Source organism: Petromyzon marinus, chromosome 63, assembly GCF_048934315.1.
Source record: "Petromyzon marinus isolate PM22_M1 ecotype Great Lakes invasive population chromosome 63, UKy_Petmar_22M1.pri1.0, whole genome shotgun sequence".
Classification (NCBI taxonomy): domain Eukaryota; kingdom Metazoa; phylum Chordata; class Hyperoartia; order Petromyzontiformes; family Petromyzontidae; genus Petromyzon; species Petromyzon marinus.
The window spans coordinates 197,381-215,119 of NC_133729.1; the positions used below are offsets into that span (position 1 = coordinate 197,381).

At 42.0% G+C, this 17,739-nt stretch overlaps 1 long non-coding RNA gene across 2 annotated transcripts; it reads right to left on the reverse strand.

Annotated features, from left to right (window-relative positions):
- Positions 1-3,293: 3,293 nt before the first annotated feature.
- Positions 3,294-17,014, reverse strand: LOC142906293 (uncharacterized). Of its 2 annotated transcripts, XR_012930120.1 has the most exons (5): positions 16,906-17,014; positions 13,649-13,771; positions 12,631-12,789; positions 8,563-8,691; positions 3,294-4,692 (listed from the first exon to the last, which is right to left on the reverse strand). It is a non-coding gene; the product is annotated as an uncharacterized LOC142906293 (long non-coding RNA). The 2 variants fall into 2 exon arrangements; XR_012930121.1 differs by lacking the exons at positions 3,294-4,692; positions 8,563-8,691 and adding an exon at positions 11,616-11,875.
- Positions 17,015-17,739: the final 725 nt, after the last annotated feature.

The following is a 17,739-nucleotide window of genomic DNA, read 5'->3' on the forward strand; positions in this document are numbered from 1 at the left end:
AGGCTGACAACGGCTGAGATTAATTTCAGTTTCATCAACAGTAGTGGAGGCTTTAATAACCACGAGGCTAAATAATATCACGCTTATTTTAGCTGAGACAAGAAACACAGCCACCAATAAACACAGCTCTTCCAATATGAATGACACGTGGTGCATGACGTCATAGACATCATGATGTCAAAGGTACGACCCACATGACTGTGACATCACAGACTGGAGACAACTACGTCATCAGCCAGGATCTGACCTGAACAGCAGACCCCTTCCTAATGTTAAATGTAATGTAACTCAGATTATTTTGGGCACAATTGTCTCAGTAATAAGAAAATGATGATTGTGTACATTTTATTCGTAATCTAGATGACTTAAACAGGCTCGTTATCAACGTTTTGAATGGTTACACGGTTACGATCTAAACAATGTTAGAAACAGCAATATATGAAGCGAAATTCCAAGTAACGAATCTAATTGTCTTAATTTGATGGCAGACAATCCAATTACCACAATATTATGAATATTTTAATCTACTTTGTGGTGACAATGTAAAATTATATTTTTAAAATGGCATCTTATGAAAAAAACTATTGTAACATTTACAATATTATAGAAATAAAATAGAAAATCATGAATTGTGTCAAGCAGACGATCATACACTGCAACACAAATTAACAATTGGGAAATGTTTAATGATTAATGTTCACCTTTTTTGCATGCCGTTTCTATTTGAAACTAATTTTTACATCAATAATCAGTCACATAAAACGACAATGTCAGAAATATCCACATCAATATTAATTCTACCGTCAAGAATCCAAGAATCACAATATCCACGACATTGCAGTTTGATTTTCTGATAACATATGCTAAAATTGTATATTCAAAAGTATTTGTTACAACACGTTACCTTAAGCTAAGCTAAACCCCCAAACCCCTCATGCTCATGTAGTGAGTGAGACCCCCACACCCTTGAAAGCCTCAATAATAAACCCCATTAACACGCAAACAATCCTTAAACCACCCCTTTCAGTTTGATTTTCTGATAACATATGCTAAAATTGTATATGTAAAAGTATTTGGTACAACACGTTATGTTAAGCTAAGCTAAACCCCCAAACCCCTCATGCTCATGTAGTGAGTGAGACCCCCACACCCTTGAAAGCTTCAATAATAAACCCCATTAACACGCAAACAAATCAGGCTCACCGGTTAAATGATGTGCAGGCTGACAACTGCTGAGATTAATTTCAGTTTCATCAACAGTAGTGGAGGCTTTAATAACCACGAGGCTAAATAATATCACGCTTATTTTAGCTGAGACAAGAAACACAGCCACCAACAAACGCAGCTCTTCCAATATGAATGGCACGTGGTGCATGACGTCATAGACATCATGATGTCAAAGGTACCACCCACATGACTGTGACATCACATACTGGAGTCAACTACGTCATCAGCCAGGATCTGAATGTAATGCAACTCCTATTTTTTAGGGCACAATTGTCCCAGAAATAAGAAAACGATGATGGTAAAAATTGTATTCATATTCTAGATGACATTAACAAGCTAGTTAGCAAAAGTTTAAATGGATACACGCTTGCGGTCTAAACAAAATATCAGGGACTATGCGAAGCAACGAATCTAATTGTAATTTGGTGGCAGAAAATCAAATTATCACACTATCATAACCATTATAGCCTAGTTTGTGGTGAAAATCAAATTATCACAATATCATAACCATTATAGCCTAGTTTGTGGTGAAAATCTAATTATCACAATATCATAACCATTGTAGCCTAGTTTGTGGTGAAAATCTAATTATCACAATATCATAACCATTGTAGCCTAGTTTGTGGTGAACATCTCACAATTTTTCTTCATTTTATTTTCATAGCACTATTGTAAAATGTACAATAATATAGAAATAAACGTGAGATCCTCAGAAATTGAGTCAAGCAGACAATCATACACTACAACACAAATCAACAGTTGCGAATTGTTTCATAATTAACTGTAACCTTCTTTGCATGCCGTTTAATTTTGAACCTATTTTTTACATCAATAATCAGTGGCATAAAACGAGAATATAAGAAATATTCGCTATAATATTAATTCTACCGTCAATAATCCAAACAACACAATTTCCACGACATTGGAATTCGATTTTTTTAAAATAAAATATGCCAAAAAATAACCCGTACCCATGACCCAAGCCGAAACCTACAACCCCTCACTCTTCTGTACTGAGAGAGGCCTCCACTTCTTTGAAACCCTCAGCAACAGACCTCATAAATATCCATGAAATCATATTCTTTGGGTCTTTCGGTAAAGTCACGTAGATAGGTTGAAAGAAAATAATTCTAAAAAATAACAAAAAAAACTACGACGTTTCGATCGCAACACAAGCGATCGTCATCAGGAGGAGAAAAGAGGAAAGCTGCTGAGGCAAAACAGTCTGCGACAATTCTGTAAGCAGCCAGGGCCTTAAACGAAGGGCAGACCCCTTCCCAATGTTGAATGAAATGCAACTCGTATTATTTCGGGAACAATTATTTCGGAAATCAGAAAACGATGACTGTGGACATTTAATTCATATTCTAGATGTGAGTGGGGATCGGTGGCACAGCGGTGGAGATTGGTGGCGTAGTGGTTTGCACATTGTATGTGAAGGGGGAGTGGTGGCACCGCGATTAGCACACCGAGTGAGTGGGGAGCGGTGGGCACAGTGGTTAGCTATAAATGCTCCGATACGTGTGGCATTGCCTTTGTACTGTTCGCCTTTTGGCGATCTCTGGTCTGACACTGGTGGTGAGACTGGGTCATAAAGAAGGCTGTCTCTGGTGTAGGCCAATCAGTTTCAAAGACAATTAAAATATTATCAGAGCATGTTTGTTTGCATGTTCACCACAAGTCACATGTGTGGTTAATGCAGTAACTTGATTCCTTGAAACAGGATTCTATTTGGTGTTTGAACATCTTAACACAACTCCAGTTTTACTGCCAGAAAGGGTAAAACCTTTTATTATTTTTCATACTTTGATTCTGGAAATAGGTCCCATGATACAGCTTGTTTGGCTGTATGGGGCTAAATGGATGTGTCATAGGCTAGAACAGAGATGGAATTATGTGGTACAGAAGGATGTGGATGGAGCTAATTGGACTTTGATGACTTGTACCAACAGTGTCAAAATCGGCCTCTGTGGAGGAGGTTTTCATATAAAGTCTTATAACTTTTTTCACAAGATCCCTAATCTCAAGCAAAAAGCCACCCAGACACGAACATGTGACACATTTCAATGTTTATTCAACCGATTGCAACTGAGCATGCATCAATTTCCAATTGCAGTCGACAGACATTATGGTTTGATGTGGAAAATAGACTGTTGCAGAGTGTGAATACGATCTTCAAAAAATATATATTTTTGATAGCAGCTTGCAGTCTTTTACATGATGAAGGATCATTGCCATTTATCATCCCGAGTAAACCATCTTAACCAATCAAATATGCTATGATTTTTGGAATACCATGAAACACTATTAACGTGTTCATTTTTGTACATATTTTCATGAAATGTTTCCAATAGATGTTTATATAGTTTTCTTACACACGTCATGTAGTTCACTATGATAATACTGGTTTTGATATCACGCCATTTGCACAGGGGCGTCTCAGATAAGGGGCGTCTCAGATAAGTGCCATGCATCACATTTCATGAGGTTTTCTAAATTATTTTTTTTGCAGGCTCCTTGTGCAAACCAGACTTGTTTTCATGTCGTTAGTAAAGCAAAACTCACAAACTCACATTTACTGTGTTGACCGGAGGAGGTGAAGGTAATCACCAATAACCTTGCCATGGACATACTCTAAGACAACCTCTGTGAAGGATGTTCTCCCTGTGGAACCCATCATCCCTTCTGGATGCCCCGATCATTGCAGTGGTCCCCTAGAAGGCCAATAGACCCCCTCCGAGTACCCCTACTGCTCAACATCCATGGCAATTAATGTATGGGAGATGCGAGTTGATGACCCAGGTCAAAATATAACAAGAATATAAATGTATCATACATAGTTTGGACAACACTCACTTTGCTATCATGTATAATCAGGTTGGGCCAAATATTTAGACAGTGCATTCATTGTCCATTGTGTCAGTATTGAAAGAATTAAGCAACATTGAAAAATAGCAAGCTCTGTCTTCATCTCCTGCCAATGCCAACATCATGCTCATGTTTGCTTTGCCAGGCCCGTTGACATGTGTGGCAAACCCAAAAGATAAAAACGCTATTGACAACGCATGTAAAAAAAATACTTTTCTGATTTTACCCAAAATCCGTGTTCACTTGGAAATCTTTTTTTGCATTATGGTGCAGTTAAAATATAGTATTCAGCTCATTAAATTAACCTTTTAACATTAACTTTAAATCAGTTTTTGAAAAATATATTTATTGCCTTAATTAATTATTTTGATGTATAGTTCCCATAATATTTATATCCCTGATCTATAGTATTCTGCTTGTGCAGAAATGTGTAAGAGACTACTGCATGTTCTGGTGAATCCAGTCCATGAACTTGGCGACTGTGCGCTAGACACCTGGCTGGTAAGCCCGTGCACAGCCAACGCCCCAGCTGGCGATTCCAGAAAGGAACCAGCGGCCGTTTGAGTCCTGGCAAACAAAGGGCCCCCCAGAGTATCCCTGCAACAGACACACACGACACCAATGTTAAAAGTTTACTGACTGACAAGGAGGCATGATGAAGCGATGATTACAATGACCCAGTATAGAAAATGGCATGTCATGATACCAAAGAAGGCATATCAGAAGGCCCAATAAGTAGGTTTAAATGTTCCGTGCAAAGAGCAGTAGAACTGAGAGGCAGGCTTGAAATGTTGTGGGACTGGGATTCTGAATGAGGACTTTGTTGTGGAAGGCCCATTCAGGACATGGCATTAAAACTCCGCTCTCCTCTTACTTAAAAAAAAACAAATTTCACAAAGGGTGATTAATGCACTCAGCAGTGACTTATCTGTGTGCTCCAGTTTCCTTCCACATATATACACACTCACTAATTGGCTGGCAACATCTGAACATATATAGAAATGCAGGGCAATTGTTGGCGCAGGCTCACCTCCCTTGCAATATTCCAGCTTGGTCTTTGGCTCCTCAGCAATTCTGAGATGCAATTATCATGAACGACGCTATATAAAATGAATCGCCATATATATTTTTTAAATAGCTTAGCAAATGTGCTAAATTATCAGTGACAATTTGCTTCATTCGGAAAAGCCACATAGATCAGAAGGCTGGCAATGCGTTCACGTCGTGCTGAACAGGGAGCTGTGCGAGTGACTCGAACCATGGCTGCCCCTGTGGCGCCCAGCTGATGCCCGCATCGCTCGTGCCACTCTCCTGGACCACCGAGTCGTGGAACTACCCGCGGGACCCTGAGTCGATGCGACTCGTGTCATTGAGGGAGTGGCCGCAGGGCAAGTGAATGTCGGGTGCCCACAACTTAATCGGCATTATTTTCTATTGGCAAACTTTAGGCAACCCTGTGATGAATTTGTATGTTTGTCTATAGGATACATTCATCATAGTAACAGGACCTTTCTACCAAAATCTGTTCTTAATTATCATGGGAACTCAACACGTTCGTCAATAACAATGACCTTAAAATTAAATAAAAATGGAAAAATGTGGACTTTTGGGCAATGGCCCTTTTTCATTGTACAAATGGGAGACGGACCATGGCCCGAAACGTTGCATATAATGTTGTGTCTATTGAGGCCACAACATTACTGACTAATGTGTTGAGTTTTTTAGTTAATTGTTCTTGGGCACCACTGCCAACGCAGCAGCAGCATTGCCAAATAATAATGTATCATCGGGTTAACGTATTAGCACTCCATACTGCTCAGTCTGGATCAGCGAAGCATTGAACCAGTTCAGATTTTGCTTTCCACTGATACTAGCCATGACTGGTTATCAAACTCATGTGGCTGGCTTCCACAGCAGGGCACGCTGAACAACACTGCCATTGCCGTGAATATTACATGTTTATATTATTCTTATAACATACGATACTTGTTTGCTACCACGTGTGTTGATTTCGATTTAAAGCTTTCGTGACTGCAGGGATTCATCTTCTTGGTTTTTTTGGTAAAGTCACGTAGAAGGGAAATAATAAAAAAAATTAAAAAACCAATTAAATAAAACTATCACGACGTTTCGGCCACAACACAAGCAGCCGTCCTCAGGTGAAGAAACAGAGCTGTCGGAAAGACAGCGCTCCAATGAACACTGCTAAGCTTGGCAGCGTATTTTAAGCTGGGTGGGAGGAGCAGAGCGCCTTGACAAAGGAGTTTACATATCAACAGAAGAATTTAGCATTGAAGTAGCTATGTTAATGTGAGAGATTAGCAGGATGTTAAAGTCAGAAATTAGCATGTAACTGGGAGATTAGCATAATGTTAATGTGAGGAATTAGCATGTAACTGGTCACGGAAGCGGCTATGTTAAAGTCAGAGTTTACATATCAACAGAAGAATTTAGCGTACAGTGAGGGAAAAAAGTATTTGATCCCCTGCTGATTTTGTATGTTTGCCCACTGACAAAGAAATTATCAGTCTAGAAATTTAATGGTAGGTTTATTTGAACAGTGAGAGACAGAATAACAACACAAAAATCCAGAAAAACACATGTCAAAAATGTTATAAATTGATTTGCATTTTAATGAGGGAAATAAGTATTTGACCCCCTCTCAATCAGAAAGATTTCTGGCTCCCAGGTGTCTTCTATACAGATAACGAGCTGAGATTAGGAGCACACTCTTAAAGGGAGTGCTCCTAATCTCAGCTTGTTACCTGTATAAAAGACACCTGTCCACAGAAGCAATAAATCAATCAGATTCCAAACTCTTCGCCATGGCCAAGACCAAAGAGCTCTCCAAGGAAGTCAGGGACAAGATTGTAGACCTACGCAAGGCTGGAATGGGCTACAAGACCATTGCCAAGCAGCTTGGTGAGAAGGTGACAACAGTTGGTGCGATTATTCGCAAATGGAAGAAACACAAAAGAAGTGTAAATCTCCCTTGGCCTGGGGCTCCATGCAAGATCTCACCTCGTGGAGTTGCAATGATCATGAGAACGGTGAGGAATCAGCCCAGAACTACACGGGAGGATCTTGTCAATGATCTCAAGGCAGTTGGGACCATAGTCACCAAGAAAACAATTGGTAACACACTACGCCGTGAAGGACTGAAATCCTGCAGCGCCCGCAAGGTCCCCCTGCTCAAGAAAGCACGTATATATGCCCGTCTAAAGTTTGCCAATGAACATCTGAATGATTCAGAGGACAACTGGGTGAAAGTGTTGTTGTCAGATGAGACCAAAATGAAGCTCTTTGGCATCAACTCAACTCGCCGTGTTTGGAGGAGGAGGAATGCTGCCAATGACCCCAAGAACACCATCCCCACCGTCAAACATGGAGGGGGAAACATTATGCTTTGGGGGTGTTTTTCTGCTAAGGGGACAGAACAACTTCACCGCATCAAAGGGACGATGGACAGGGCCATGTACCGTCAAATCTTGGGTGAGAACCTCCTTCTCTCAGCCAGGGCATTGAAAATGGGTCGTGGATGGGTATGCCAGCATGACAATGACCCAAAACACACGGCCAAGGCAACAAAGGGGTCGCTCAAGCAGAAGCCCATTAAGGTCCTGAGTGGCCTAGCCAGTCTCCAGGCCTTAATCCCATAGAAAATCTGTGGAGGGAGCTGAAGGTTCGAGTTGCCAAACGTCAGCCTCGAAACCTTAATGACTTGGAGAAGATCTGCAAAGAGGAGTAGGACAAAATCCCTCCTGAGATGTGTGCAAACCTGGTGGCCAACTACAAGAAACGTCTGACCTCTGTGATTGCCAACAAAGGTTCTGCCACCAAGTACTAAGTCATGTTTTGCAGAGGGGTCAAATACTTTTTTCCCTCATTAAAATGCAAATCAATTTATAACATTTTTGAAATGCGTTTTTCTGGATTTTTTTGTTCTTATTCTGTCTCTCACTGTTCAAATAAACCTACCATTAAAATTATAGACTGATAATTTCTTTGTCAGTGGGCAAACGTACAAATCAGCAGGGGATCAAATACTTTTTTACATCACTGTATATATATAAATAAATAGTGCATATGTAGTGTATTATTGAGTGCATGTTTACGTGCTCTAACCCAAAAATCTCGATTATGGACTCAAAAAACCGCTGGGAGACTTCTCACTCAGACCCGTAGCAAGACGACATCGCCCCAATATTCGAATTGTTCAAATATCCCCCGAACCAGTCCAGGATCAATTTAAAGATCATACTCGGCATTCTGAAGGTCCTCCGTGGTCTGACAATGATCACGTTGCCATGTTTACGCTTCTTACAAATATTTTTGCCCTGTTGAATCGATCACCAAACCCAAGTGACGGTAATGTTACGGTAAAAAAAACTCAGTGGGTGACCTCTGGGCAGAGCATGACCTTGCAAACAGACGACCAAACGAGTTAAATAAACATGGGAAACGCACCTCGATGAACAGGCTGGCTTCCCTGTGTGTTCGGACAAATTCATTCATCGCAGGCAAAACGAACATGTCCCGAATGCCCACGTCCTTCAGGAACTGCATCTGGAGGTGTTGGCACACCAATTGCATCACCTAGCAAAAGAGGAAAACAGCAGGAACGACGTGAATACATCATCGCCATGCAGCAGTCTACGCCCGTCAATTTCTCACGGCGGTAGTAAGGTCCTTAGGTGTCTGGGAGCACAAGGCAGGTGCAGGTGGGTGAGTCATAATTTCCATCCCTGATGCCAAAACTTATTTCAGGCTGTGCAAGAGATAATGACACAGGTGAATTGTCACACAAGCCACTTAGAAAGCTGCCATGCTGTTAATGGTTAGTAAACTGAACTCACAGACCAGAGGTCGCTAAATGGGTACACCACAAATAGCTGATCGGCAAGTCGTGTGTGATGCAGCAAAGTGTGGCTTTCAGCCGGCTCTTCCAACACATCTGGTCAACGTGGAAAAGTAGAATATGGGACCTTCCTGGTGTGGACTAATCAGTTTCAAAGACAATGCATATATTATCAGAGCATGTTTGCATGTTAACCACAAGTACGTGTGGTTAATGCAGACAGGATTCCTTGAATGAGGATTCTGTTTGGTGTTTTAACATCTTGACACCTGTTGTATTGCCAGAAAGGGTAAAACCTATTGTTATATGGAAAAGTAGACCAAATACTCGTAAAGAGTTCGCTCTCATGAAGGTCTTTTCACCAGCGGTGGTGTGACCAAGCAATTGCAGAGCTGCACTTTTATATAAGTCAGGTCAGAGCCAGATACACATTGGAGGATAAACATCCCACGGTGGCTGGGCAATTGTTGTGCAATAATGTCAGGTCAAACTTACTTAGGATATTTACAGGTGCGTTTTATTCATGCCGTATATATTAATGCACACATTGTGTAGTAGTGGTATTATTATTAAACTCACCTTTAATGACGATGACCATAAACATGATTAAGAGTGTGACTATTAATGAATGTGCGACTGTACGATGTGGACCGAGCGGAGAGGCCCCCCACGGTGAGCGGTGACGCAACGCGCGCAGTGGACCGCGTCACGTGGTTGACACCTCACGTGCACAGAGCGAGGCAGGCAGAGCCAGAGGGGGGAGGGGGGCGGCGTTGCCTAGGCGACGTTGACGTCTTCGCGGTCTACTCCACGGTCAAGCTGCGTGTCACTTGGTGACGCCCCCCCCCACCGCCTCTTACTGGACACCTGTGAGTGAGAGCTTGATAGCGCTTCGGATTTTGATTCCGAGTACAGTGTGCACAGCACCTGTACGGCGGGTCCTCGTTTAACGCAGTAGATGCGTTCCTGAAAAGTGCCGCGCTAAGCGAAAACTATTTCCCCCGTAATGAATGTCCACGCGCAGTCAGAATTGGGTTACAAACAACTTGAGGGGACGCCGCCGCGTTACCGTCTCGTCTCGCTCAACCGCGCAGCTCAAGAAAGTAGTTCGGCGTCGACCGCTCACAAGTCGCCTTATGGCGGTGCGCGTTCCCTAAATGAAGGCAGCCGCGTTATAGCGTGAACACGCGGGACAGACCCAGTTGTCGTGTGCGGGTCAACTCCCCGAGATAAACTTGCTGCCGATTTCATGCGTTGTACACGCCCAGCCCAATTGTTGTGAGCGTCGCTCCTCTGCCCTCTGTTGTTAATGGAGGGAGACTGCACCCAACTGCACAAGCATCATCCTTCGCGAGCCTCTTCAAAACGCTCACCTTGACACCGCTGGAAGCAGCCATCGGCCTTGACCTCACCCCACAACAGTGCAAGTTTAACCGCTCAACATTAAAACACAAGAGATGGGTCGCTTGCACCAATCGCACATCACAGCGTTGACTCTCAGCTGTTGCTTGTGTAGAGGGGGTCACATGTGTCACCATAATTGTCCTAATCCTGCAACTCGTGCTGCGAAATATTTTCCTTGCCATATTACCTGTGACAAACAGAATGAGTACAACTGATAAGTTAAATGAAACCAGAGGTGGGCAACCTGTACTTTAAAATATTGTTCATAGCAGGCAATTTGAATACGACTTATAGAAACACCGATGCAGCTATACACAGGCCAGATTGTCCAGACATTCGGCTGATACTAATAGGGTTTATTTGCCAGTATTGTAGATTATTTGAATTACATTTGTTTGGGCGTCAGGGTGGTGCAGTGGTCACGCCCGTGCATGGCATCTTCTGAAGGAGTGCCTGGTTTCGCTTTCCTAATTCTGGTCCCTTTCTCTGCATGGGTTTACTCCCATAGCAAAACAACAACAACAAAAACATACAATGTAACTGGTACTAGCCAAACATCTGGGATTGTTTTTGTTATACTGCATTGCCCAAAATGGCATTTGGTGATACAAAAAAATTTGGCAGGAATTGATGCACTAATGCAATTTGAACTCTTATATATTTTTATTTCATGACTTGCTTAGCGTTCATATTCTTGGTTCTTTCGGTAAAGTCACGTAAATAGAAAATAAGAAATAAAATTCAAATTAAATAAAACATTTAAATTAAGAAAATAACAAATAAAAAAAATTGAAAATAATAAAATAAAAAAACCCAGGACGTTTCAATCGCAAAACAAGCCGTCTTTATTTTATTGTTTTTGTTTGTTTTATATTTACGTGACTTTACCGAAAGAACCAAGAATATAAATTCCTGCAGTCACGAAAGTTAAGTCAAAATTTGCTTCGCGTTCCTTTACTTTGCTCTCCTATCTGTTTGTACTGTTGTTTGTTGTTGTAACTTTCTGACTCGCCCCGACTGGACATCTGTGAAAAAAGAGCTTCATAGCTCATCAGATTCGTCCAGCCTAATTAAAGATTTTGATTCTGACATTAACTGACCCAGTTTTCACGTGGAGATCACGGCCAGGATGTGGAACAAAGGGACCCCCGGTCACACTCACGTGGAATGCCTAGGGCATTGCACAGCATTTAAATGGACTAGTTTTGTGAGATTTAGTGGTGGATTAGGGAAGGCCTTTATTCAACAATGTATATCATGGCCGAAAAGAATTTTTATAGTCATACACCATAGCCCACGATTTCCTGCACCGTTCATTCACTTGAGGAGACTGCGTATGGTGGAGATGGATGACCCTCGGTATCCTGTCCCAAAGTGATTCCAGTGGTTCAGGTAGTGGAAGAGTTGCTAGAGCTTCTGGCTCTTGCCGAAGCCTTGTGACTTTGGGATGAGAGCGTGGTAGGATGAGTGAAGCGTGGTAGGATGAGTGAAGCGTGGAGCTAAAGCTCCTGGAACATGCTGTACCCAAATAACACCAAACATTCAAAATCTTACAATGCTGCTGTTCCAGCACGAACAACATAACAATGAACAACATTTTCACAAATTCAACGTAATGCAGGTAATTGAGTGGCTCGAGGTTAATTTCAATGTCAGAGCACCGAGCCAATGCCATTGAGGTCCTCCGTTCAAAATTCAGTGAGCCATCTATCAACAAACGTTCCTGCGAATTGAGGGCAGGAATGCTGTGGTCTCAACTTGGTCACCAATGGCTGCTCAGTAAACATCATGTCAAATGTGTTTTTGTTCACTGAAGCATATCCCAGCTCTGAGGGTTTGAATTCCATTTGACGTGTAATGAATTATCTTCAGCTTGGATTCCTGGTAAAGCACATCAGTGGCAACTTGTCTCTAAACCAGGGGTTCCTTGTTCGACAAACTGAGTTTCTGGAACATTCAAGCATCCTCAAGTGCCGTGGATAAATAAGAGTTTTATCGTTCCACTATTGTTTTGTGCACCGTATCAGCTTTAACATGATTTGCCCAAAAAGCCTTAGCAAGGAAGGATGAGTCTTTGTAAGTTAGCAAATAGAGAGGGTGGAGACCTCTGCATGTAGACATCTCAACCACAACTCTACCTGGTCTCTGTTATTTATTTAATGAGCCAGCCCTTGCCACACTGAGGTTATACGAATGAACCTTGCATGCCACAGACAGGGCAGTGTACGGCAGTTGCTGCTATTGTTTTGGTTGTTTGTAGTTTCTTTTTTTACCCAGCGATGGCAAGCTCGTACTCCGAGTGCCCATAGAAGGAGGCTGGGTCAAAGATGACGGGCCCTTCATTTATCTCTGCAGCGTTCCCAGTCCATAGGTCACCGTGGAGCAGTGCCGGAGCCACCTCTACGTCCCGGAAAAAAATCCCCCAACCGAAGCTGCACACCACGCAAAAAACAACACCACTTTATTCATGATAACGTTGTTTTAGAGTTAGATCGCATAAATTGACATGCATCGTACACCCACCTCCAATTGCCATCAGGCAATTGCCAGAAGCCAGAACGCTTCTGGCAATTGCTTGATGATGCTGGTTGTAATCACCAGCTAAAGGTCGTACTCGTTTGAAAATGTTCTGCGTTTGCTCTCTAACACACCAGAGTGTCGAAGCAATAACATAAATGGCACGTTCTGCTCATGTCAGAAACATTACTAATGGGCTGTGTTGGGTGGATGTGGGTGTACGATGCATTTACACTTACGCGATCTAAGCCAAAAACAACTTTATTATGAATAATATTGGTCACGAAAGCCTGCGTGTGAAACACCACTTACCCTTTAAAGTCGCCTCGAAAACCCACTGCGATCAAATGGGTTTCCCATATGGCTGTGTACATGATGAGCTACACTGCTGCATGTATTAACTCTTTCCTGCTCAGAGATGACTGCAAGTTACGGGGTGCATCCCGTTCACCGCTGAATCTCGTGTACGTCATCGGAACGTAATAGGAAGTAAATATTAATTAACTTTATTAGTACCGAGGATCCCACAAGGCCGTGCGGGAAGGTGTGTAGCACAGTTTGGTACCAGCTATAATAGAGTGCTGTCCTGTCGCTACGGTGCTCTGCGGGGAGTACAATGTCTTTAAAAACAACGGCGCTGTGCCTCTCCAAAAAAAATTACCGCTGAACCGCTTGCGCATTCCGAGATTCGGTGGTGAACGAGACCCATCCTGAAATGAGCAGTCGTCTCGGAACGGGAAAGGGTTAAGGGCGAGAGTGAAACGGCTTACGAACCTGAAGCCGAGACCAGAGCTCGCGGGTTTCCCGTTCACCGTAGTCCTTCTCTATCATGTCCAGCTGAAGCTGCAGTCGCTGCCGTGAGAAGAACGTCACCCAGTCCTCCTGCCACTCATTCAGCTGGTGGCATAAATATAGTTTTATTACGGACATTGAAAAACATAAGCAAATAATACCTACTTTATTTGGCCAATCCTTGACCTAAAACAGTGATATTCACTCATTTTCGGAGGGGGGCCACTTTCGCGAATAAGACATTATCAGTGAAAGAGCCATCTCACATTTGAAACCATTGGGGGGTTTGACAGCATGATGGGGTGTTTTCACTTGTGTGTATTGTCGGGGACTGCACGTCAGGGGTCGCAGTAAAAAGGACACCAGGGACTGCCACCGGCCCACGGGCCTTGCAATGAAGAACACGGACTTAAGATGTCACACAGCAACGTTGAATTTTACGTACAAATGGTTGGGTAATTCTTAAGACATAATTCGACACTCATGTTATGTACCGATTATCATGCTGTAGTCTTTGAACATCTAATTTCAGCCACCAATTGATATCCTCATAAAAAATTACAACAGCATTGATCCTAACGATAGTTTCTGCGCTTAATTCCCACACCTCCGTTTAGCACGGTTGGCTATGTACGGTGGAAAGGAAGTTCAACATACATTCATACAAGTCTGTCAAACCCGGCTGAGTGTAATTGGTAATTAGCGAAAACATAACTGATTATGTGAACACTGGTTATGCAAGATCGATCTCTGAGGGAAATTGAGTGACATCTGGTGATGTCAATTGTAGCTGTGTGCCCTGTTATCAATGGTACAACTGTGTGCAATGGAAGAAAATATATGCATTTTTTAATCAAATATATTGTTTTATAAATTTGTGTACTTACACAAGATAAAATGTACGCCAATCTAGTTCTTCTTAAAATGTAACCTTAAACCAATGTTACCATCATCAGTGGTTAATAGACTATTACAAAAAGGACTCTCATATTTCTACGATGTAATACTAATTAGACTGACATCTGAACAACAGCTGATTTCACCGCTCCATGATAAAACTAATTTAATCAAGAAAACATTATTGCCGTTCCTATAGAACTTTGGTCACCCAGGCTGTCCTTCAACAAAAGGGTATATTCAATCTATAATATAGTTTTTTCTGGGTTAGATCGCATAAAAATAAATGAGCCGTTAAACCTACCACTACCTAACAGCCAATTAGTAAGGTTGTCACGTAAACGGAACATGCCAATCCGCTACTTGTACAGCAAACCGAAGCGTTGGAGAGAAAATCCACAACATTTACAATCTGAGTACGACGTTTCGCCAGTAATTACAACTATCATCATTAGGTGGACAGCCAAATTCGTAGAGAAATCCTCCTGTTTCATTCCTTGGAGGGATAGCTGTGATGACGTCACTTGTGAGCACTTCACGAATTGGAATGTTCTGTTTATGTGACAAACCTTACGAATTGGCTGTGTCGGTGGTGGCGGGTTTAACGACACATTTATATTTCAACGATCTAACCCAAAAAAAACGATATTATGGATGATATTGGTCGCGAAAGCCTACGTGTTAAAACGGGTATATTAAAATGTATATGGGCTACAATCAGTTGCATGACTTTAAAGCGGAGATCACATGTGGGATGTAACCACAGCATATAGCCGTATGAAACCCACATACTCCACATCCTCCTGCCCAGGGCCTATACCTGTTGTGAGAAATTCAAGACTGAATTTTTTTATCAAAATCTGTAAAGCACATGAGAACCTTAATTTAGCAGTCTCAAACTGACTGGGACCCCTGTCGTGACGGAGCAGCTGAACATTGCACAAAATCATCAACGCATATACAGATATATACCAAGGGTGACCAACTTTCCTGACCCTACCAGCAGCATACCATAATCTTCAGATGGCCGTGGGAGCCACAAGAGATAAAGATTGGCCATACAGAAGTTGACTCGTGTCGACTGGCTGTGGAATTTTGAGTTTAGAAATCTCAGTGCCCTGGGAGTACTCATGGCATGCCTCCGATACCAGATTGTTCTCACTTCATATAAAGTTAAATTGAAGAGTTAAAAATTAGCAGCACCTCTACAGAGCCACACTTGAACTGCCCAGGAGCCACATGCAGCTGCCGAGCGATGGTCTGGCCAACCATGGTATTTTCTGTACATTATAGACTTGTAAATCTAGCGAATACAAAAAATTAGCTGAAAACATTTATTCTAGCATTTCCTCTATTGCCCTTTAATGAATGAATAGCAAAACCGCATTAACTCTCTCCTAAAGCCTTCTTGTGGCTAGCAGACCTTGACATTTATCTCCTGAATATGTTGCGATTATATTCTTGGTTCTTTCGGTAAAGTCACGTAGAAGGGAAATAATACAAATAAAACAATATAATAAAATTCTCACAACGTTTCGGCCACAACGCAAGCAGCCGTCCTCAGATGAAGAAACAGAGCTGTCGGAAAGACAGCGTCTTAATGAACACTGCCCAGTGTTCACTGCCCAGTGTTCATTAAGACGCTGTCTTTCCGACAGCTCTGTTTCTTCATCTGAGGACGGCTGCTTGCGTTGTGGCCGAAACTTCGTGAGAATTTTATTATATAATGTTTTATTTGTATTATTTTATTATTTCCCTTCCACGTGACTTTACCGAAAGAACCAAGAATATGAATCCCTACAGTCACGAAAGCTTTAAATCGAAAAATATTGCGATTACCAAAAATATAAAGGGACGCAATGTTGAATGCTCTAGTCTCCTTTGCAGAAGAGTTTGCCCTGATGGACTTAAATACAGATACTTTTAATAGCCATAATTCATATATTACCCAACATAAGTCATATTCTGAAAAGTACATTGCACACACATGAACAATACAGTTCCCTTCATCACAAAGATGGCTAAAACAAAGAGATGAATGTGATTAGGTGTGGAAAATCATAACCGCTGGCTGGCTGGTTGTATTCATGTATGAAATAATGACAGCATGTGTCTATCTCATTCACTAGCTCAATCGCTTGATTTTTACGATTAATAAACAGCTGTATGAAATGTGTGTTTGTTTACACACAAATCGCCTGTTTACACATATTCATTAGATTCGATTAGCATGCCTACTCTCAGTGCGAAGGAATGTCAACATAATACATAGTTGACATGATGCTAGGGTTGGATCGGTGGGCCTAGTTTTCCACATGTTTTACATTTTCATGATTCAATACCGATAGTTTTCTCTTCCTTGTGAAGCCTCTCTCCAATCTTCCTGTTGTGAAGGTGCATTTCAGCCAGCTGCTGCCCCAACAAGCCTGAGCTCCTGTCAGAGTGTACAACACAATAGACCTGTCAAAGAAAACATTAACTTTATCACGTCAACAAACCCCAAGTAATAATTCATATGCAAAGTAAACTACGTCATATTTGTCCAGGTGGTCTGTGGCCGAGAACCTCGCTTGAAAATACGAATATATCAGTTCACATTCTGGTTTTGGTGACTCAAAACATTATTCTTCTGGGGTTTATACAATGAGTGTTACTTCCTGGGAAGTCAATCCTATGTAGACTATAAATGAAACCATTTTTTTATTTTACCAGAGCTATTTTTCAGAACCGACCTGGCCACAAATGATAGCCTAACGACGTGGCTTATCACATGAAAATGTATAGCAGCCAAATGCTCAAAATACTCACGTTTCTAAATGTGCAGGGAAAAACCGGAGAAAAATCTGCACGACCACGGGGAGAACATGTAAACTGCAAATATACAGCAGGCGTCAAGGTCGGGATCGAACCTACGAAGTTCAATATACCAGGCGAGGTAGTTAACATCTCCTAGCCACCATGGCGCCCCATTCTCTGACTTATCCACCCACCCACCCACTCGTAAAGCCACCCACCCACTCACTCATCCTGCCACGTACTGAATCTCTAAACCAACAACTCAACCACCCACCCACTCATCCAACCTCTCACTTACTAAACCAGCCACTCACCAACCCACCGACCCACTCATCCACCTATTCACTTAAAATAGTTAAACTACAATTGAATTATTTTAA